Here is a 23,087-nt window from a genome sequence, read left to right as displayed (position 1 = left end):
AATAAAACCCACTGGTGGAATCCTTACCTTAAAAGGGTATATAACAAAAGAAAAAAAAATCATGGTCAATATCAGAAAGAGCAGTTCTCATAAAGAGAAGAGCTCTCTGATTTGACTGAACAAGAAACTTAGAGGTCTAATATAATCAAACAAGTTCAATTATGAGTTCAGGATAGTCTCCCAATCTAAGTAGGATCACAAGGCTTTCTACAACTATGTCAGAAACCTTAAAGGTAATACTCATGCAGGATCGAAAATGGCACAACCTTCACTGACCAGGGTGACATGGCGAATCTGCTGACTGATAAATTTAGCTATAACTTCGACCCCCATTCCCCAACACACCCCCACTACCTCTTGTGAAATCCCTTCAAGCATATTTCCCCAACTATCAACATGGAGCAGGTCCTGGTGGTCCTTGCTAAGGCCAAAAACATTGCTTCAATGGGCCCTGACAATATCCCTGGTTGCCTCCTAAATAGTCCAAAACATAACCCAGCAGGACCACTTGAGTGACTCATCAGCTATAGCCTCAAAACAGGTTATGTACCAGGTGAATGGAGGACCACAATGGTCATCCCTCATCATAAGAGTAGACCATCAACTGACACTAGGAACTACAGCTCCATTAGGATGACAAGTCTACTATGCAAAACCATAAAATGAACTATCATAGAAATGATCAACAAGGACATTGGCATTCTACAGACACTGCAATCATCCCAGTTTGGCTTTGTTAATGGTAGGTCTTGCCTATTCAGCCTGATAGACCTCTTCAAAATGGTCATCTAGGCTATGGATGAGGGGAAAATTGTGCATATTGCCTCTCCTGACCTGGCTAAGGTGTTCAGTACAATACCCCACTCAGGTATTATTGTTAGACTCTCAGAACTAGACAAAAAAACATACATAACTCACTGGATTTCTGTTTGGCTCACAGATATGACCCAAGAAGTCAGGATCAGTGAGAACACCTCCACCAAGAGACCAGACACCAGTGGATTACTTCAAGACTCTGTGTTGGGCCCACTCCTGTTTGGAATAGACTTCTCAGAAATCAAGGCTAATGGAAAAGGCCTCTGACTCACCATGTTCACAGATGACTGTAAATTAGGAGCGATCATATAGTCCCCTCATGATGCCAGCACCCTACAAGATGGTCTAACACAAATAAATGACTGGTGCGAGAGCCACAGATGAAAACTCAATATGACAAAATGCTTTATAGTGCCCTTTGGGAAATCATGCACCCAATCTAATTACCCCAGCAATAAAATACCCCAAAGAGTTGACCCGATAATTAGGGATCTGAGAACATATGTAGACAGTGGGTTCCTATCATGTTGTCAAACTTTTAAAAGTTTGAACGTCATATGGTCGACACCATATGATCGAACTTTTAAAAGTTCGAACGTTTCAACAGAGATCCCTGTACAGTGTGGCAATGGAAGTTTTCATTGTCTGTACTGTAGTGTGATCTCGGAGTTGGTATATTTAAAGAGCAGGGGGTGTAGGGAGGCTTACCCCCCTGATTACGCTTTCAGGTAGTTTTTTTTCTGTTTTTTTTTTTTATTTGATTTTTGAACTTTTAAGAGTTCGAACATATGGTCTCGACTGTATAGTGTTCAACTTTTAAAAGTTCGATTATGTGATATAGACCCATAGACAGTGATCTGACCTTTGACCAACACTTAACCAAGATAGTAAGAAAATCATTCTATGTCACCTAACTCATAAGCAAGGTTAGGCATCCAGGTACAAAGTAGTTATAGTACCACTCTACTCACCCTTAATCAGACCCATCACAGAGTAAAATGCTCCCTTTGACAAGTACCTAACCAGTCCCTTGCAACAGTTCAAACGTCCTCAAATGTTCATCACCAGGTGAATTCATGGTCTGAATACCCTGTCCTACACAGATGACCTTAAGTCCCTATCTCTGTACCCTGTCTCCTACAGGTTACTGAGAGGTGATCTACACGTGGCATAGAAGGAATTTTCAGATCTAGCTCTGATGGATCTCTTGCACATCTGCAAAACCAACAGCACCAGAAACAATAGACCCAAGGACCTGAACTTTGCCTGCGACACAAAACAGAACATGCTGAAGAGACCAATATGTGTCTCAAAGAATACCAGAACTATGAAATAAGTTCCCCATCCATGTGGAGCAGAGTTCAGTCATGACCTTATTCAAACAAAACCTTGATTACTGGATGGGAGATCACAAATTCAACCCTGGTTTGGCTCCCATGTCTCTGATGGACAGAGACTGCCAGTAAGTAAATCAATTCCCAACTTACATACCCCTCACAGAAACCTTAGCTACCTCTTCACTAACATACCCCACCATATAGGTATCCAAGGTACTCAGAGACAAAACTGGATTGGGCTGCACAGCTAGGCTCATAAAGACCCTGATAGTCATTAGCCTAGTATAAACCTATGAACCTCTTATCTCAAAAAAGAATACTTATATATCAGTTGATATTACAACAATGTCTGATCTAATTTTATCAACTTCATGACATGTAATATGATAGAATCAATAATATGACTGACTCATTTAATGGATCCAGAAATTAATGAGTAGTTGTTAACTCTTTTAGCAAAAATGTTGTAATCTATACTTAACTGTGCAATGGGACAATTTATTTAGTACTGTGAGATATTTATTGGGTTTTGGAATCATGATGGTGAGTTTTAATAAACATATTTAATTCCATCCATCCATCCTCAACCCCTTTTTCCCATTTTGCTCATGGGGTCGGGATGTCACTTTCAACAGTGACAATCATCTTGAGCCAAGGTTTACACCCCTGAGTGGCTAGCCCTGCCATGGTAGTTCATCCGTAACACTCACTTGCACACAAACTCACACCTACTGTCAATTAAGAGTGTCCAATCCACTTCTGCATGTCTTCAGAATGTGGGAGGAAAACAGAGTATCCAGAGGAAACCCACGCAGCTGCAGGGAAGACATGTAGACTCCACACAGAAGGCACCCCAGCCAAAAATCAAACCGGTCAGCCTCTTGCTGTGAGATGACAATGCTAACCACTGCACCACTGTGGCTGCCCCAAACATATTTAATTATCAAATATCAAACCAGATGCAGAATGATGTTGGTATAATTTTAATAAAAAGGATGTGAGTAATTCTGAGAATTCACGGTAGAAGTAATTTAGTAACTGGTGAGGGACTGGGACCTTACTGTTTGGATGTTGTTTAATTACTCTTTTTGTTACATTTATGTCACAATCTAATTAAGTAAAATATCATAATTACTGCATGAGTCTATAAGGTTTTGCATTTGAATCTCATGGGCATGATGAGTCTATATAAATTTCATCACAGGATTGTGCAAATACTCTTTTTAATCTGCTGATACTTTGTTGTTATATAAACATTATGAGCAGCTTTTGATTGTAGGTTCATAGTAGTTACTAGGCTATTGGCCCTCGGGCCTTTATAAGTCAAGCCATGTTATACCCTTGTTCCCTTATTGACCAAGTGTATATTTGTAGCACTAGTCTATGATCAGCACAGACTGCCCTTATCCAAGAGGGACACAGGTGACACCCCGGGTAAATTTACGGATTAATTAGGATTCAAATTTTTTGCGTATTAGTATTGTAGGGGAACTCTGTATCAGCTTTACTATGCTTGTTTTTCCTGTATACTATATATGAATTTACATCTTTATCTTGAAATATTTCTTAGCATTTTAAGTTAAATTTGCATAATTCAATTAATAGAATTGTTGCAATTAACTCTAAGTAATGTTTCAAAGGGTAGTATCAGATGCTATTAGATGTCTAAATGTTCCTTATATTATTGTTGGAGTTATATAAAACACATGTGAAGATCAGCCACAATATATTCTTTAAATGGTACATATTGACTAGAGAACTGAAAATCTGTATTCTGATGCCCATTATTTTTCAATATTTTTCTCATTTTGCTCATGGTACAGCTTATGTACTAAGTAATGAATGGAGAATAATTTTTGTGTCTTTTTAGGGAGATTAATACTTACAAGGGTTGGGGTATATGAAACAGTGCAGGCTGTATAAAATGGATGCAAAAATGATATCAGTATACAAATATCTCAGGAAAGCAAGGGTGTAGCATGGTAAATTTGTATTTAAATGTTTCCATGCATCACTTAATCTGTAAATCTTGAGAAAAGCCTGAGTGCTGTCATATTTTTTATTGTCAAGCCAAGATGGCAATATTATCTCTCAATAAAGAATACAGCACAACATTAAAATTTAGATCAGTGTAGATCTCAAAGTGAGCATTTATTGAAGAAAGAACAAAGGTTACGTTTCGGTACTGAATCATAAGAAAATAAATGCACCAATCTTCAGCCATAAATTATGAATGCAGTTTTGTGCTGCTGTTGGGAATAATAATTATTATTCCTGTAGATCTGTTAATTTAAAAAAATCTTCATGTAAGAATTTGTAAAATATGGGTGACCATTTAAAGCCTGTTTATCAGCTCCTAAATGTGTTTAATATCAATCTCTACAGGCTAGTAACAAAAACTGCACATATTACAATAATTTTTTTCCTTCTCAGCTGCAATTTTGAAAGATGGTTGCATTTCTCCTAAAGCTCCACCTGTAAAACAGGATTGGTACAAGAAGAAGTACACAGTGGAAGGCAAAATGCCTACAGTAGCAAGTCACACATACTGGTGGAGCTGTACTTCTAGTGCAGGGGAGCCTCTGGGGCAGCTAAGGACAACATACATGCAAGGTAATGAGGTACACAACTCATTCCTGAATTTCAGTGGAGATGGCTCAAAAAGTAAATTTGTCAAATGTTAAGAATATGCTATAAGGGAAAAATCTCCCGCTTGATCATTCTGTTCTGAATATGATGAGAATGCATGGCTGACAGCCACGGTATCTATCATTCTCAGTCCATCAAACAGGTGACACTACCTCACAGCACTGCCACTGATGCATACAGCACAACCTGTATAACAGCACGACCATTGCTTCTCATGTCCATCAAACAGGTGACACTACCTCACAGCACTGCCGCTGATGCATACAGCACAACCTGTATAACACCACGACCACTACTTCTCACATCCATCGAACAGGTGACACTAACCCACAGCACAGCACAGCCGCTGATGCATACAGCACAACCCGTATAACAGCACGAGCACTACAGGTAGGCTCAGTGCTTGTAATGCTGGTGCTGTGATGATACAAATAGATGTGTGGTGCAAGATGGCTTGGGGTGGACTTAGTGGGGTGGCCAAGACCTCAGCAGAGCTCTGATTACACCATAAATAGGACTTAGCCATCATATAGGAAGGTTTCTCCCAAATAAATAACTGGTAGCAAACTCATGGACTGAAATTAATGCCAAAACATCCATTATTGTATCCTTTGGGAAGTCTGTGACCTCAGGGCACTACCACATTGACAATACACCTCAAAGAGTTAACCCAAATGTTCAGGATATAAAAGCTTATGTGGATAGTGACTTAACTTTTGATCAAAATGTGTTCATTCTCATGAGAAAGTCCTTTATACTTCACAACTTATAAACAAAGGGACTGTGTCTTGATCGAGGGAAGCCATTTCCCCCTTTATTCAGCCCTCATTAGGCCAGTCATTGAGTAAGCCTGCCTTTAGCATGTATCTGTCAGACTCATGCAACAAATTGAACACCACAAAGATACCTTACTAAAAGGATACAAGGCCTAAACAACATCACCTACTTGGACTGATTCAAAGCTCTGTCACTACACTCAGTAACCTACAGACTGTGCAGAGATGACCTGTGCTTGGCTTTCAAGGCATCCTCCAACCCAATACTGATGGATTTACTGCACATTAAAAAATCAAATGGCATAAGAAATGCTTGATCTTGGGATCTAAACCTCTTCTGCAACATGAACAGAACAGTTTGGAAGGACAGGAATATCTGAAAAAGGATACCGCTATTCTAGAACAGACTCCCTGTCCACATAAAACACATTTTATCCCTGTCCATATTCAAGCATAGCTTGGATCTATGATTGTGAAACAGAAAACTTACCCCAGGATTGCACCTTGTACTATTAATGGATAGAGGCACCTCTCAAATGCTTTATTCCATGCATGGATCCCACAAATTATCCATGGTATGATCCCAGTTATTATCATTTGAGATAATATATACAGTATAATTATTGAGCATGGGATGGGTAAGGCCAATCTCTAACTAAATGGAATAGGTTAATTTGAGCATAAAATAAGAAAATGGCTAGGCTTAAAATAGCCAGCAGGGGCAGCCAGCTTAGTACTTACCTATAAACCTAAGAAATGAGATTACGTGCTGTGGAATGCTTCAGAATTTCATTATCCAGTACTGGCATAGCAGTGATCCATTACATTGTGTGTGTCAGTGTTGTGAAGAAATGTACTGGGTGCACCCCACACCCTGGGTATGATATCATATGGGGGGAAGCTCTGTAAGTCCAGCTAAGGTGAGTAATGTTGGACAGCAGTATCATGTAATATAAATATTCAATTAATTGCAAGTTGTAACCATTAAGAATGTTAATTTATCATCTCACAATTAAAAACATAATTTTGGTTAGTAATTATAACTGATAACTTCACCCTAGGATCTCTTTGCTATTGCTCTGACTTCTTTACCATAACCCAAAAGAGGCTGAAAATGTAGAAGTAGTAGGCGTCTTCCAATGTCATGCTATTGATTATCTTGCCACAGCTGAGATACTCTACAAAAGAGGTAACTGATTATTTTTCATATAAGGAGGAACTGGTGCTTGAATAAAATATTACGTTTTGTTAATAAAAAAAATGTCTGACTAGATTGTTTGAGAAAAGGACTGAATACTATACCAACATTTATTAAATGAACTGCAGGTATAAAATATATGTTATCAATTAATATTTAAATCATTATTACACTTTCAACATTTACAGCCCTGCTTCTTAAAAATGTTAGCAAATCTGTCTGGGGCAAAAACGGCCATGTTAATGAATTCCATACAAATGTGTTCTAGGATGAAGAGAAAGTACTTTCAATGGAAACTTTAAAAACAAATATTTGTCTCTAACATTGGATAGAAGTATTTAATGTTAAAATTCCAATAAGAATCTAAAATCTTTATTTTCTAAGAATATTTTGTAGAAGCTTGTTAAGTAATAATTAGTATGAATCACATTCTTTAAGTAATTGTAAAACGTAGTAAAAAATTTAGGAGAACTATCTAATTCTGTATTGGGGATATCACGTATCTTCTGACATACAAAATTTCTTATGTTTTACATCTATTCAGTCATCATATTTATCTAAATTAAATATTATTTAAATATCTTCTACAGATAGTATGATTGTGTTTTCAAAATAATTAAACATCAAATGCACTGCTCACTTAATTTTATATTTCAGAAGAATATGGCAGTAGTTTTTACATGTAAGGAAAATGGAACATATCCAGTATATTTCAACACATGAGCATACTAGGTAAGTGATCACTGGGACAAACACAAGATGTCTAGCCATATACACCTTTAAGCAGGCAAACCTAAAAGTTCTTGCCACTTTTTTTAAGCATTAAATAGTCCTCACCTCCCAAATTGAGCAGGGTCAGGTGTAAATTTGTGTCCAGCCATCCAGTCATCAAGACTCGCCTTAATGGTAGCCCAAGTAGTACATTGTTTAACCTGTAATTGTCACTTATTCCACTGGCAAGAAGCTATCCCTCCAGCTGGTCTTGTTTGTTTGTTGGTATAGATTTAGGTCCTCAGTGCAGGTGTTTGTAGAGCCACTAATGTTGTGAAGAATTACGAGGTCAAATAGAACTGGGTCTTTCATGGCTCAAAAGGCAAGGCACTGGTCACCTCTCAGCAATCTGTAAGCTGCTGAGTAAAAAGGGAGTCACACTAATCTATCAGGGTAGTTGAAGGATTTAGGGCCTTTAATTTTCTTGGTTAGAAATCTTTGTGGGGATTTCCAGATGAGCAATATGGCTGGATTTGTACCAACCAAAAGGGTCACTGTTATAATGACAGATCTAATAAGGAAGACGTACAGGGCTAGGATAATTTCTTTGGATCTTAAAGATATTCCACTAGAAATTAATTGGGCCAGACTGAATGATTGGTTGACTATGGATGAAACATGATGATCAAATAAGAGATAGAGAGAGAGAGAGAGACAGTTATCCACATAAGTACCCAAGTATCTTTTAACCTTTTCTGTTTAGAGGGGTACCATTTATAACATATAAGGTGGGAGCAACTTTTCTGCCAAACACTTGTATGTTGCACCTTTTTAATGTAGTTTGAGATATTTTGTAATACACCATGAATTTGCATATTCCGACCATTGCTGGAACTGTTTGTATCAGGGTATGAGTGAATAGCAGTGTGTGTAAAGTCATCAGCAAACCTATTCAAATACACTGATGGGATATTGGCTTTGATGCCTGCAAGATAAATGCCACACAGAAGAGGGCCCAGAAATTATCCCTGTGGCTCCCCACTAATTACAATTTTGTATTCAGAGAGGGAACCAGCAAATTTTACAACTTGGGATTTGATGGTTAGCCAGTTTGATATCCAGGGAACAATGTATGGGTTACATTAAGCTTGTCTATTTTTTTCTATAATACCAGCATGGGGGATAGCGTCAAAAGCCTTTCTCAGGTTGAAATAAACAGTGTGCACAGAATGACCACTGTGTGCAACCCCTGTTGTTTTTAAAGAAGCTTATTAGGTTCAGGAGACAGGGCTTGCCCATTATATTTGCTATAATACATTCCATGGCTTTGCATATCAGGCTGGTAAGGCTGATGGGTCTATAATAACCCAGGTCTGTAGAGGGGCCAACCCTGAGCAATGGAGTCATGGTGGGTATTCTTTAGGCATCAGGAACAAACCCTGTAGACAGACTAAGGCTGAACAGTTTAAGTAGAGGCTTAGGTAGCACATACTTGGCATTGATGAGGATGCAGCCTGGTATTTTGTCCAGTCCCATGGAAGTATTATTTTTCGTCTTTTATAGGGATTCTCATACTTGTTCCAATGTGATTTCATGGGAACCTAAATTCTCAGTGATAGTGGGGCAACCACATGATTAGGAGAGGTAAAGATAGCACTAAATTTGTCTTCTAATATATTAGCTATATCTTTGGGAAAAGAATGGATTATATTATTATAGATGAGCTCATTGCATTGTTGGATATTATTCCTTATTTTTTGGCATAATTGAAGAAAGATTTGTAGACTCTATTAGAATCTGAAGTGACTTTAACTTCGTACTCTCCTTTAAACTTTCTAATAGTGTTTTTAAGTTCCTTGCTGGTATCTGTCAGTGTAGTCTTGAGGTAGTAAGATTGGGATTTCAATCAATGTTTCATTATTTTCCTTCTTTTGTTGCACAGTTTAATAGTTTAGGAGTTCTATCACACAGGTTTATTCCTGAATTTACAGTAAAATTTAGACTGGATGGGTACTGACCTTTCTATGCAACTATTCAGGTGCTGGTAAGAGTCAGAGATAAATACAGCAGCCCTCTCCACTGGGTCCATTTGCAATGGATTGCTGAGAATTTTGTATAGGACTTCTACAAGCTAAAGTTGGTTCACCTTGGAGAAATGCCTAAAGATGATCTCATTTGGTGCTGGAGTTGTACCACTAGGCCTGACAGAGAAGATAACTGATTTGTGGTCAGATTTATCCAGGGCTGATGAGATGTAGGATGGGGTGCAAACAAGGTCTTGGTTGATAAGGACCAGGTCAAGGATATTAGAATTTCTAGTGCATAGTTTTATAGTTTGCTGCAGTGAATTTGGTATTAATGAATTCTAGGAAATGTGGAGCATAACTATTTTTAGAGGTGTAAGTCTGCAAGGTAAAGCATGAGTAATTGACATCTCCTTGTAAGAAGATATTTATTTGAGGTAATTTATATGATCTTTGGGTGACAATGATGGGGATCTGTTGCAAGCAATGAAGTACTAGTTGGATTTGTTACAGGTGATTTTGATCTCCAAAAGCTCCAAGATAGGGTCATGAGTAATTTGATGTCAAGTAATGGTGCTTCTAACAAATATAGGTACTCTCTTTCAGTTATCCAAGAGTCTGAAGGAATGATAGGTGATAAGCTCTGGTATACACGGAGTGCTATCAATACACTGAAAACATGTCTCTGTAACTATACAAATATGAATGTGTTCAAGTTGCAAGAGGGCCTCAAGTTCTGACATCTTTCTATTTAGACTCTTAACTTTGAGTAGTGCCACCTTGATATTGTTCAAATTTGAGACTGACTTTCCTATATAAGAATGTCCAGTAGGATGGCTCTTCCTAAGAAAAGTATTATAGAGGCAGCACAGACTTTAGCCAGTATGGGGAAGCCCTGCAATGACAGGCATAGGCCATTCCTCGTGATACAGGATGTAAATGTTTCTAAACACATATAAATGTTTATACATTTTTTAAATATTTTAGTATGTTATTTATATATCTCAAATCTACTGGAAAATGTAAAGAATAATGAAAACAATTAACAAGAATAAATATCATGTTGTTATCGAATGTAACCATTGATCTGAAATTTTAAGTTTGTTCTTATTACACAAATAACATGGATGTCTTTCTATTTTGCATCATAAGGTGTACTGTCCAATAAGCTATTACTTTAAATATGGAAGCTAATACTTGTGTCTCTGAATCAGGCAATATAGTACAACCATTTTCTTTAATATTATATGCTTCCTTAAAACCATTTTTGCCCTACTGAATGGGCAGTGGAAGAGAGCAAAACTGTATTAATTTGTTAAGATTTTGCTGGGGCTAGGAAAGCAGATTGCATGATGTATAATAATTTAAGCAATATCATCTTAGTAATTTATACTCCATCTTCAAATAAAAATATTTTTTCAGCTACAGTGGTGTAAAGGGATAAAGTCCTGACTATGACCCAGGTGATCTGGGTTTGATTAGTAGCTCAGACAATTGATGGCATGGCAGGGAGAAATGAGTGCTACTATCCTAGGGTGAATGAGCGGGCCAATGAGCATTTTCTGTGACAATCCCTAATGGAGGCTGGTGAAGGCATATAGTAGGCATGTTTAAAGAGGGGTTAATACAGAGGCAGGGTGGTGTATCCACTGCACTTGCACACCCACTACCCAAGCATTCCATGAGCTCACAAAGGGAGAGGGGCAATGTGTAGGTCATAAATAGAAAAGACCTCCTCCAGAATGGATGGTCAAACATGCCAAGCCCCTGGATGCTTTGTTCTACTACTGGGCCCAGCATAACAGATTAAATCCAGGGAGACAAGGAAGACAACAGGAGACTCAGAGTGGACAGGTACTGGGGTGCTGAGTTGGTAATTGGAAAGATTGTAGAGGGAGCAAAAAACATATATTTTTTTACCAATTTTATATAGTAACTTTAAGACTGTTAAACATTGTAACAATTTATTTTTATTATATAAAATACATTTATTGAAAAAAAAAATTAAATTTTGGAAGGCAAATAATGAAAATGGAAATTCTAGATGGGCTGATGTTGATTTTAAGTAAGAAATCCAAGATAAATGTTCTGTAAAATGTATAAACAGTATAGTAGACAACCAAAATGCATTAACGAGTCCATTCATGCACCAGAAATACAGCCAAAATGAGGGATTCCAAAACTTCAATGAAAAACTTTTAAGTGCTTTCATCTTTTTAATATGATCAGACTTCTTCAGAAAGTTGAGAAACAATGTATGCCTTCCAATTGAAAAAACATGTGTCTGTGTAAAGCTAACATGTCAAGCTAGAATGAGATATTTGAGAAAGATCCAAACAAACTGGTACACAATGGTCCTCAAATGATGAAAAAAATGTGCAACTTTATTAATTACAGCCCTCTATGTAACAATGGTTGGATATCACAAAACAATTCCATGTGGGGGGAGATGTGATTGCAACAGTCAAGGTGGGGTTTATCTCACATCTTGCTTGTCATATGATGCCTTTTACTCTGGAAAATTGAGTATAACTTGTATAAAAGAAGTCATGAACATGTTTATGATATTAAGAAGATGGATACAAAAAACGTACTATACAGACATTTGTTTGTAAATATTAAAAAAAACATGTTTTTAATTGATAAAATTGCTAGAGATAATAGAAGAGGAGGACCATGTGGTACACAACTGGGAGAGAGAGAAATGAAGTGGATGCTACATTTAAATGCTACTATTACCATTAATAGTTTATCGTGTTTAAGATATTCAAAATTATAGAAATAAATTAATTTGCTATTTCAATAGCATTTTTAATTTTTATTAATACCACTCAGTATTTTTTATATTTGTACAGTTGTATTATTTACTATTTTTATTTATTTAAATGTGTTTTTAAGTGATGTGGCTTTAAGTAAGAACTAGTGAATCATTTACCACGTGTCAGTTTTATGTAGACTCAGGTTTTTAAATTGGAAGGTGCACATTATTTTGCTACTTTCGGGAGAAATCTGATCGCATTAAGAAGATGAAAGTGCTAAAGGCTTTTCATTAAAGTTTTGGATTCCCCTGCTTTGGCTGTATTTCTGGTGCACAAGTACACCCATTGACATATTTTTACTGTTTGATATTGATTTTCTTTCATTTTATGATTTACTGTGATATAGTTTTCCATAGACCAAATCGATGAGTAATATCAATTTGAAAATCTTGTTAGAAACATGAATAGTATTTGTTGAATAGATCTTCGTTAAAGTGATATTTCCAGGTTGTTGTTGTTTTTTTTAAGAAAGGTACCAGTATTAGGCATATTAAGAAATCATAAAGTGTACTGTTGTATCCAAGCTTCAAGATCAAATGTTTTATATGAAGCTGTTTGAAGTCTTTCTAGAAAACTGATTTTGGTGCTAAATGACAGGGAATCTGGTTGCAGTTCATTAATGTTGCAATTATTTACCTTTTCTATGTTACAGTCCAGACAGGCTGAACAAGAATCCAAATGGTGATTAGTTTCACTGTTAACTGTGTTTAACCTGTTTCAAACCCACAACCATTGTTTGAATGACTGAGACCCTAGCTCTCACCTCATGACAAGTAGCATGCTCTTCCTCCAAAGCTCTGGCCACAGCACACCAGCTGTATCAGATGTGTCCACATACACAAAGATAAGTCATTATGAAACTCCATTGCTAAGTCATCTAGCAGCAAGTGTGTGAAGCCACATGCCTAAGCCACATTTTTACACATCACCAGAAATAAGCTGTAACTGCCTCCATTGTTTCTCACAAGGCATTTCAGAGAACGGCATGTTGACTCTTAATTAGTTGAAGGGCTGCAAGACACTGTACCCACAGAATCTCTTGGCCAATAATCAGGCCGATCCAATGGCAGAAATGGGCTGTTATACTGACTTGTCTATATTAACTAAATCCTATTTCAGCTAGTGTTAATGGGACATTATTTGATAGCTTGCATCTGAGAGGATGTTCAGCTTAAATGAGAAGTTCAATTTAAGATAAACCTAATATCTCAAATATATAACATCATATTTTTGTGCTTCTCAATTTTTTCCTTCAAGATTTATTAACTGACTGACTATCCATTTTGATTATGCATCTGTTTACTTGAATGCCAATTCCTAGATGACTTATTTTCAAGGCAGATTATGGATTTGTATTGTTTTGCTGCCTTTAACCACTTTTCAAAAATACCTAAAGCACACTTTACATACACATGACTTTCATATGAACGTGCTGTTTCCATTGTGATTGAGGTGTTTACTTCCTGTAAGTACTTCCGCATGGTTTGATTTCACTTTGTTACTACATATAGATGCTGTGAGCAATGCCGAATCTGATGGTGGAATCTTATCTGCTAGAGATTATTATGTATATAATCTCCTATTATGTTAGAATAGCCTGTTATTTTTTGTCCATGTATACAGGTATCTTACACAACATACCCATCCTATTTGTTTTCTTTTCCTTTCTTTTCTTCTGTTTATTTTGTGGGTTAGTATTGATGATACAATAAATTTAGAATAAAGATAAGTCATATTAATCTTTATGTTTTCTGGAATCCTCAAAAGTAACTGTCTGATCATCATCCTTTTTCAACTGTAATGCCATATTAATACGTTTGTAACCAAATCTTGATCAGAAAATATGCCTGCTATTTATGTGCGTGTCTTGTATATATTATGTGTAAGGTTGCCACCTGTCAGGAAATTTTTCTGACAGTCAGGAAATCCAGTTTTGGTGAGCTTGTCGGGTATTTTGAATAATTCTGGGAACCAGCACATTTCTGAAGTATATTTTCTAAACAGTTTATTGCTTCACTTGTATTTCTTATTTGCATTTAAATTATGTTGTCAGAATAATTATTCGTGTGTTATAACTGGCATCCTGGAAGGTATGAAGTGTGACCATTTGCAAACAATTAGTTTCAACAAAAGAATACTTTTCATCTTGCATTTCAGCAGATGTAGTAAAAGTCTGAAAAGTCTTAGCTATTAAAGTTGTTGTTGTGTCTTTCAGCTTTTCCCGGTTATCGCCACAGTGGAACTCCAGTCTGCTAATGATTGGCAGTTGATTTTTACATGCCGAGTTGCCAGCCCTGATGCACAACCAACAATGAAGGTACACCCATTCACGCATGTCTCCACACAGAAGACGCCCTAGCTGAGAGTTGAACCGATCAGCGTCTTACTGTGAGGCAACAATGCTACCGCAGCACCACCACTGCCTTAGCTTTTAAAGTATAAATGTAAAATAATCGGTCTGTCCTACGTAGGTTCATAGGTAGATACTAGGCTATTGGCCCTAGGGCCTACATAAGCCTAGCCAAAAAGGTACGCTGGCTTTCACCACCAAGGAAAATTATTTTCCTGTGCCACTGTTGAGCAGAGCCACAGAAGTGATCCCCGGGGTGAATTTACTATTTCCCATCCAATCATCAAGATTTTTCTTGAAGAGTGCTAATGAGGAGCTTTGTTTGATATAGATAGGTAGTTTGTTCCAGAGTATGGGAAGTCTCTGGGACAGGAATCTATCCCTCCAGCATGTTCTGTTTATTGTGGTGACAAGGTTTACGTCCCTAGAGCATGTACCTCAGAGGGATTGGGATTTCTTTAAGTGGAGCATGTCCAACAGCTTTGGGTTTGACATAACTTTGTATGTTAGGCAGAGATCGCCTCTGAGTAGGCGATATGCAATGGAGTAAAGCTGAGATTTTTGACACGGTCTGCATAGGGCATCTGTTTGAGGCCAGTAATCCTCTTTGTGAGGTATTTCTGCGGCCTTTCCAGTTGTTGTAGATGTCCTGTGAGGTACATACCAAAAGGGGCATTGTACTCTAAAATGGGTCTAATGAGTGATGATTAGAGGGGAACAATGACCTCTTTTTTCCTGGATGAGAAATCTTTTGTGATGAGGTGTGCCACGCAGAAGGATTTCCTGACTACTGTGGTGATGTGATTATCAAAGGAGAGACTACTGTCCACCTGTGTCCCAAGGTCTCTTATCACACTTTCAGTGTTAAGTTTACTACCGCCTATGTGGTAGTTCATGGGTACAGAGTTTTTACCAAAGGGGATGACAGTGCACTTTTTGGCATTGAGCTTGAGGCCATGGCTTTGATACCAGGCAGCTGTCTCAGTGAGGCCCATTTGTAGGATGTCCACATCAATAGAAGTTTTGATTATGGCTCCTAGTTTGCATTCATCTGTGAACTTCATTAGCCAAAGACCTTCTGTGTTAGTCTGTACTTCAGAGAAGTAGATAACAAACAGGAGAGGACCCAGGAATGAACCTTGTGGTACTCCACTTGTCACTGGTCTGAAGTTGGATTTGGAGTCTGCTACTTTCACAGTGTGGGTTCTGTCAGTGAGCCACTTGGCAATCCATCTTGTGACATTGGGATTTATACCTAGTTTAGAGAGTTTATCTATAATTCCAGAGTGGGGGATGGTGTTGAAAGCCTTGGCAAGATCTAGATAGGCTGTGTCAACCACCTTACCCTCGTCTATGGCTTTGGTGACTGCTTCAAAGAAGTCTATCAGGTTTAGGATACATGATCTGCCTTTTACAAACCCGAACTTGGTGGTGTCCAGAGTTTGGAGATTACCAATGTCTTTGTTTATAAGTTCCGTGATGATACGTTCCATGGCGTTGCAGACCAGGCTTGTCAGGCTAATGGGGTGGTAGTTCCCGGGGTCCATGGTGGATCCCCCTTTCTGGAGTGGGATAACCGTTGCTGTGTGCCATTCAGTAGGCACAAAGCCTGAGGTAAGGCTATGATTGAACATGCTACTTAGGTGGGGTGCCAGTTCGTTCTGTAGTCCATGTAGAATGCAGCCTGGGATGTTGTCAGGTACCATGGATGCTGTGTTCTTGGCTTTGGAGAGTGTGGTTTTTACCTGTGCAGCCATGATTACAGGAACTTTGCATTCTTCCGGTATAGAGATGGGCCCTTTAGGGGGTGAGAGGGGGTAAAGTTAGCACTGAATCTATCTGCCAGGATGTTGGCAATATCAGTTGGTTCTGTATATTTAATGCCATTGTGCTGTAACTCAGAGCAGATCTGAGTTTTGCCATTGAGATTCTTGACATACATATAGAATGCTTTGTGGTTGTCTTTAGAATCAGTGGCAATTTTGTTTTTGTAACTAGCTTTGGAATTTGTTGGATTTTGTTCTCTGTTGTGTAATTCATTTATTAAAATGCACATTGCAGGAAACAGTGTACAAGCATTATTTATTCTTCTTGCCTTTAGAAATAGCTAATTGTACACTGTTTCCACAATATTATTTGACCCAGTGGCGGATTTAGGCATTGGCGCAGGGGCGCGCGCCGGCCCCTTTTTCAACTTTCTTTTTTTTTTTTTGGAAATCGCGCCGGCCACTTTTCTAACTTTTTTTTTTGTTCAGGCTCATCTTTCCCAAAGAATTCTGTCACCGATGCGCCAAATACATTGATTGGAGATGTGATTGGAGGTTGCAGTCAGATGATTTTTTTTTTTTAAACATTTAACGGTCCTCCTCCAACTGCATCTCCCTTTGTAATTTAGGCACGTTGGTGAGAACTGTCAGCATACCTTGAGAGTGTGAACTGGAGATTTCAAGAAAAATCTCAACAGAGCTTTCAGGATTGAAGCAGCTAAGTTTTCTATACCCAGTGCAGGTAAGTCACATATTTGGGCATTGGATTACTGTTAGTTCACGAGTTGGACAGTACAAATTACTGCTTTGTTCGCTTGGCTGAGTAGCACCGTTTTAAGGATGATCCAGTAGAAAACAACACACTCAAAACTATGAGGAAATTCAGTTTCATATGAGGAAAAAAATTATATAGAAAAGACTGTGTGTAAACAATGGGGAGGATAGCAATATCGCGGCAAGAACCCAGTGCAGATAATACAGAGGACTGTGTAGTGCATGGAACTTGACCTGCTCCCTGTACAGTGTGTGTGTGTGTGTGTGTGTGTGTGTGTGTGTGTGTCTGTTTGGGGGGGGGCTGTAACACGCTAAGGGATGCCAGCTATGTCTTTATAGTAAATGGAGCTTTTAGCAGCCCCAAAGCACTACATGGCAGGGAGGGGAAAACTTACAGACAGGAGTCACGCTGATTACAGAGTATAGATGGAAATAGTGCACAGGCTACATATATAGCATATTGACTATAGTCTGTCGTTGCAAAGTAATGCTTGCAGCATAGTCACATTTTTGCAGCTTTAAAGAACAAGGGTCAAAAATGACATAAATGGACTCTAAATATAGATTATACAAAACACACTGGCTTGAGGTTGACTTGTCACAAGTTATATTATAACTGCTATTTAACATTTCAAAACAGTTAAGCTGTCACGTTCCTTCATTTAGTAGCTTCAAAACTCCTGGCAGTGGTTAAGGTCTGTAGAAAAATACAGCTGTTCAGCTAAGGTTTAGTTGCACGAAAATCAGAAGAACATATCTGAGGTACCGCTTTTGGGTTAAGCAACACCCCTCGCACACACGAAAGTGCATAACTTCAAGCGCACATTTATTTTTATAGACAGTTTGGGATGCCTTGAGGGAGTGCGTTTCACCAGTTAGGGATCAAGACGCAAAATGCTGCATGTTTTAAGTTTGTAATGAACATCAAAACGCCGGAAAATAATAACCCAAACATGGAAGGGCAAAAAAGTTAATATAAGTGTTTTTTCGAAGGGCAGTAAGGCCTCCCGCACCCCCAGTGTAAAGGGGGGGGGGGTTAAAGTGGGAGAACGTATCGTGTGTGCAAGTTTGCCTTCTTGTGTTCACAGCAGAGGTGAAGTTTCCATGCAGTACGCTGCCATTCAGCATGGCTTGCATGTCTGACTTAACAGTGCAGCATGAATTTTTGCATGTAGCAGTACTTTCGTATTCAGGATGCTGGAAGAAGCAGCCAGTGTGGTATCAAAGGCATGTTTGTGTTCACAGTGCAAGGTGAAGTCTTCATGCAGATCAGACTGCAGGAACAATTTGCTTTTAGTATGCCTACGGCACAAAGTTTTCATGCAGTTTCAGTAAGCTTTGTAACCGCAATTGCTATGAAATATAAGATATACTGCATTTTACAACCGTCGGTCGAGATGCGGCTTGCAAATGCTGCATAAAGACAGAATTATTCGGTAATTTCACAGTTTCTTGAGTATATTTGCTCAAGATGTTATTGTCTCATATCCCGTTGCATGCTCAATATAGAAATAATTTATTGGTGCTTGAAATGTATTGCTTTTATAAGCACTGTAAGATCGCAGACTTCTGGAGAGCCATTTGTACTGAAATAAGTAAGCATTAATATTGTCAGACTTGTTTTTGTGTAAAATAGTGTGGTGCATCTGTCTAGAGATACGAGTATTCTGTTCATTTGCTAGATTAATTCCATTATTTATAGGGCGTAGCTACCTTCAACCCAATCATGTATTGATGCTAAAGATTGACTGTCTCTCAACCGGATGATAGTTTTGGTACAGTTGGTAGTTTTGATGCTTTAGTGCTGCAGAGTATGAGTTCATTTCTAACATTACTTACCATTAGAGTGGAGACTGCATACTTTTCTTATCTCTCCATATGTTTCCCCTGGGTATTCCAGATGTTCCACTGATGCAGAAGCCTTTTGACTATATGCCTGGCTAGGGTACAACAATCAGCCAGCTTTACAAAGCTCTGGCTCCCTCCCACACCTTCACTCTTACTGTACATGGACAGCTAGACTGAAGAAATATTCAGAACTTTATTGTGCTGCCACAAGAAGAAGCAGCTCTGAAGTTTGACAGGAGCAGCAATTGGCCTTGACATATTTTTTGCAGATAATTACGCACAGGGGAACCCTTCCACGCAGAATTTGCTGCTTTTTTAAGAAAATGTCTCTGTATTTTATTTGGTGGCTAAAAGTGGTATTTCCTGTTTAAGAAACCAGGTATTTTTTCGCAGTTTTGGAAGTTTCATGACAGGGTTTGCTATTTTTCATTTAGAGCTTATTTTTTTTATTATTTTTTATTAGGGGGCTATTTTTGTAGTAAAGCTGTTACATTTATGCAAACATTTAGTTTATTTTTCAGAATTTAAAGCTGAAAGACACAACAACAACAAGGGTCAAGAAGTGTTTTAAATGGGTAGAAAACATTCTATATCTGTTTAGTGCTTGCATTCACTTCTTGACCACTTATCTGTTATTGTTTTTTTTTTTTTGTCAGGGTGCATTGTAGACAAATACTTTGTTTCTGACAGTGATGTTTGTATTTTTCTGTTAATTTTACAGAAAATGAGACTATGGGATAAGTGTAGTTGTGAGTATGCTGCTTGGGAACACGTGACAACTTATCTTAAAACCAACTCGTTCCAGCACTGCTTGTTCTCTTCCTTGGCTCCAGCATTGATACTTATTGGTTCTGCTGGCTCTTCTCCTGCTTTACCTAAAAAGAAAAAAAAACAGTAAAGAGCCCTTTCTGCCACAACAGGCTCAGTCAGTGCCTCAGCCATTGAGTGAATGTGTAGTGGCCAGTTGTTCTTCAGACCAATCACTTTCTTCTGTTATTTCACTTGATGTAGCCCATTCAGCCACTATGGACTGGGAGTCATCCATGTTCTCTTTGGCTGTTACATTGTCTTTTGTTGGCGTGGGGGAACCATCTTCTTTGAGTCATTGAGACTCTGCAGGGGATGCTTCTTGGTCTTCTGTCATGGTGTTACTTGCAAAACTAGAGTAACAGGATTTGTTTTAATATACATTTTCTGACTGATTTGAAGTCTGAAACTTAAGTGTATGTCATTATTTAGTGACTACAATCCTGAGATCATCGCAGTGAATTGCCAGGAAAATAGAAGAACAGGCCAAAACTATGAGCCAAAAATCTGGACATTCTGCGGAAATCTGTACAGTTGAGAGGTACTCCAATCATATACGCAAACTACGGAGGCTGCCTCTTTTCTTCTCCTACAAGACAATCAACAAACAACAGAGAATAAAGGGAGCTTCTTAAGGTAATCTTTTCACAACCACCAAAGCTAGTGTCTCACTTTTTTGCTTTCACCCAGTAGTCAACTAACCAGACTGCGCCCCCCCCTTTTGCAAATTCCTGGATCCGCCACTGTGACCCCCCTGTGCTTATCTACTGTCCAGCTGACAGAATGTAAGAATATCATAAAATACCATTTATCATGTGTAGAATGTTTACATATTTGCTCATCTGTTGAATTTAGCACATTTATTTATTTATTGACATTTGATTACCATAGAAGTCCTTCTGGGTAGAATCCCATTTTCAGTGGAGGCCCAGGGATTAAAGCTCCAACACATTATTTACTGTTTCTTTACAGCATGAATATAATAAAAAATATACATTTGAAAGAGAAGCAATCCAGTTTTACTTACTGAAATGGGTTGGAAAATGGGTGGAACTTTTGTTCCAAAAGTAGCAGTCCTGATGGTCTGATGCAGTCTTGTCATCTGAGCTGGAAAATCAAAGCTCAAGGGTTCTATTAGAAAAGCCTGCTCCTAATCCAACCTGGTTACAGCCCCTGGGGGAGGGAAAAGGGATGAACACAAAGCTTTCAACGGAGGTAGCCAGACAGTCCTACAATTATCTAGTGCCCTGTGACCTGTGGATATGGAGGTCTACCACTCTTTATTATATGACTCGTATATATAAAAAGGCATATATTTATATAGATATACACATACACAAAACCGGTAACAGAAAAGTAAATAAAAGTGTCTTTTATATAGCTTAACTTACCTCAGTGCTGCTCTGACTGATTTTGATTGCTGAAGTGGCAATCGAGATCTGAGGAAACATAGGGCACTGGTGCATTATGGGAATAGGGAAGGAGCTTCAGCATCTGGTAGAGTGATCAACTGCTAAATCAGATCTGCCTGACAGCAAATATCCCACAATCTGAAATGGGCAGACTGGATAATAAAAGATCATCATATTTATGAAAAATATGGCAGATACAGTTGACTTAGTCATAGCACATAGCTTATGAAAGGCTGCTAGCCAAAATGAAGTGACTGGTAAGTGAAAGCATGTTTTTTTTTCATACTAAATTATGAATATGTGCCATATTGATATTTATGGTAATAATGTAACCCAGAAGGAGTCTCTATGGTAGTTCTTGGTATCAATTAAAAGTTTATGTAATGCTGCAAAAGTTGATACTGATACTTGTTGTCTACCCACCTACCACCACTTTTCCAGATATTTATACTAATTTTAGTAAAGAAATTTGCATCAATTAATAATATATATAATTTTAAGAAAATATGAGGAAAATTTAGAATTTAACAATAAACTGATGTTCCTTATCACTCGGATTATATTCTTTTTACAAAGAAAAGCAGTTTCTAAAGCCTACAAAATGATCCAAGACTTTAGATTTAGAGACATATCGTCCAATTAAAGGAAAAATGTAGACAACTCACTAATGGATAATAGGAAATATGCACAAATTATAAAGTTAGACATTAATTGTATTCCAATGAAAAAGTTTTACTGTATACAACCGATTATAGATTACAGTGCGTATATGACTTCATAAAAAATTGCTAGCTTTAATATATTTTCCCTTGTCCTGCACAGAATGGCAAGCAGAAAATATATATCTGCTCCTCATATTTTGGTTTTGTCCTTATTTAAAAAAAAAAAAAAAAAAACTTTGGGAAAGATTACATAAAATCAAATTTAAAACTGGAACTCGTGATATCCTTAGAACTGGCAACTTACTACATTTCACATATTATCCAGACAGGATAAATAATGCTGATATGAGAATATTAATTACAATATTCACATTATTAAAATATTATATTGCCATCAAATGGAAAATTAAATCTGTGTTATGGGAAATGTTCAAGGAAATGGCTTTTAGTTCCATCAAGTCTTACAAACTTATATATAATATGAAAACAGCTTAACTACTACAAATAATTGAAAAAAGAGTTTTATCTGTGTTTCTATAGGTGCAAGAGGTAGGGCGGGCATGGTGGTGCAGCGGTTAGCGTTGCCGCCTCACAGCAAGAGGCTGTCTGGTTCGATCCTCAGCTGGGGTGCTTTCTGTGCTGACTCTGCATGTCCTCCCTGTGGTCGCGTGGGTTTCCTACAGGTGCCCCAGTTTCTTCCCACATCCCAAAGACATGCTGTAGGTGGATTGCACACTCTAAATTGGCCCTAGGCGTGAGTGCGTGCATGTGTGTGCCTTCTGTGGAAGGTTGGGTGCCGGGCTGGCAACTCGACACCGTAAAACTCCACTGCCAATCATGAACAGACAGCTGATCTGCTGTGGCAACCCCTAACCAGGAAAAGCCAGAAGAAAAAGATATATATATATATATATATATATATATATATATATATATATATATATATTTCTGTAAATATAGGTTCATAGGTTCATACTAGGCTATCTGCCCTAGGGCATTTATAAGCCTAGCCAGAGTTGTGTGGCTTTCACCACCCCTTAGGTTGAAGAATACTATACCCATTAGTTTGCCGTGCCTCTGTCCAGCAGTGATACAGAGATGATCCCCGGGGTAAACCTACGATCTCCCATCCACTGGT

The sequence above is a fragment of the Protopterus annectens genome, chromosome 16.part0 (assembly GCF_019279795.1).
Source record: "Protopterus annectens isolate FY-2018-M chromosome 16.part0, PAN1.0, whole genome shotgun sequence".
Classification (NCBI taxonomy): domain Eukaryota; kingdom Metazoa; phylum Chordata; order Ceratodontiformes; family Protopteridae; genus Protopterus; species Protopterus annectens.
Note: the sequence above shows the minus strand (reverse complement) of the source record.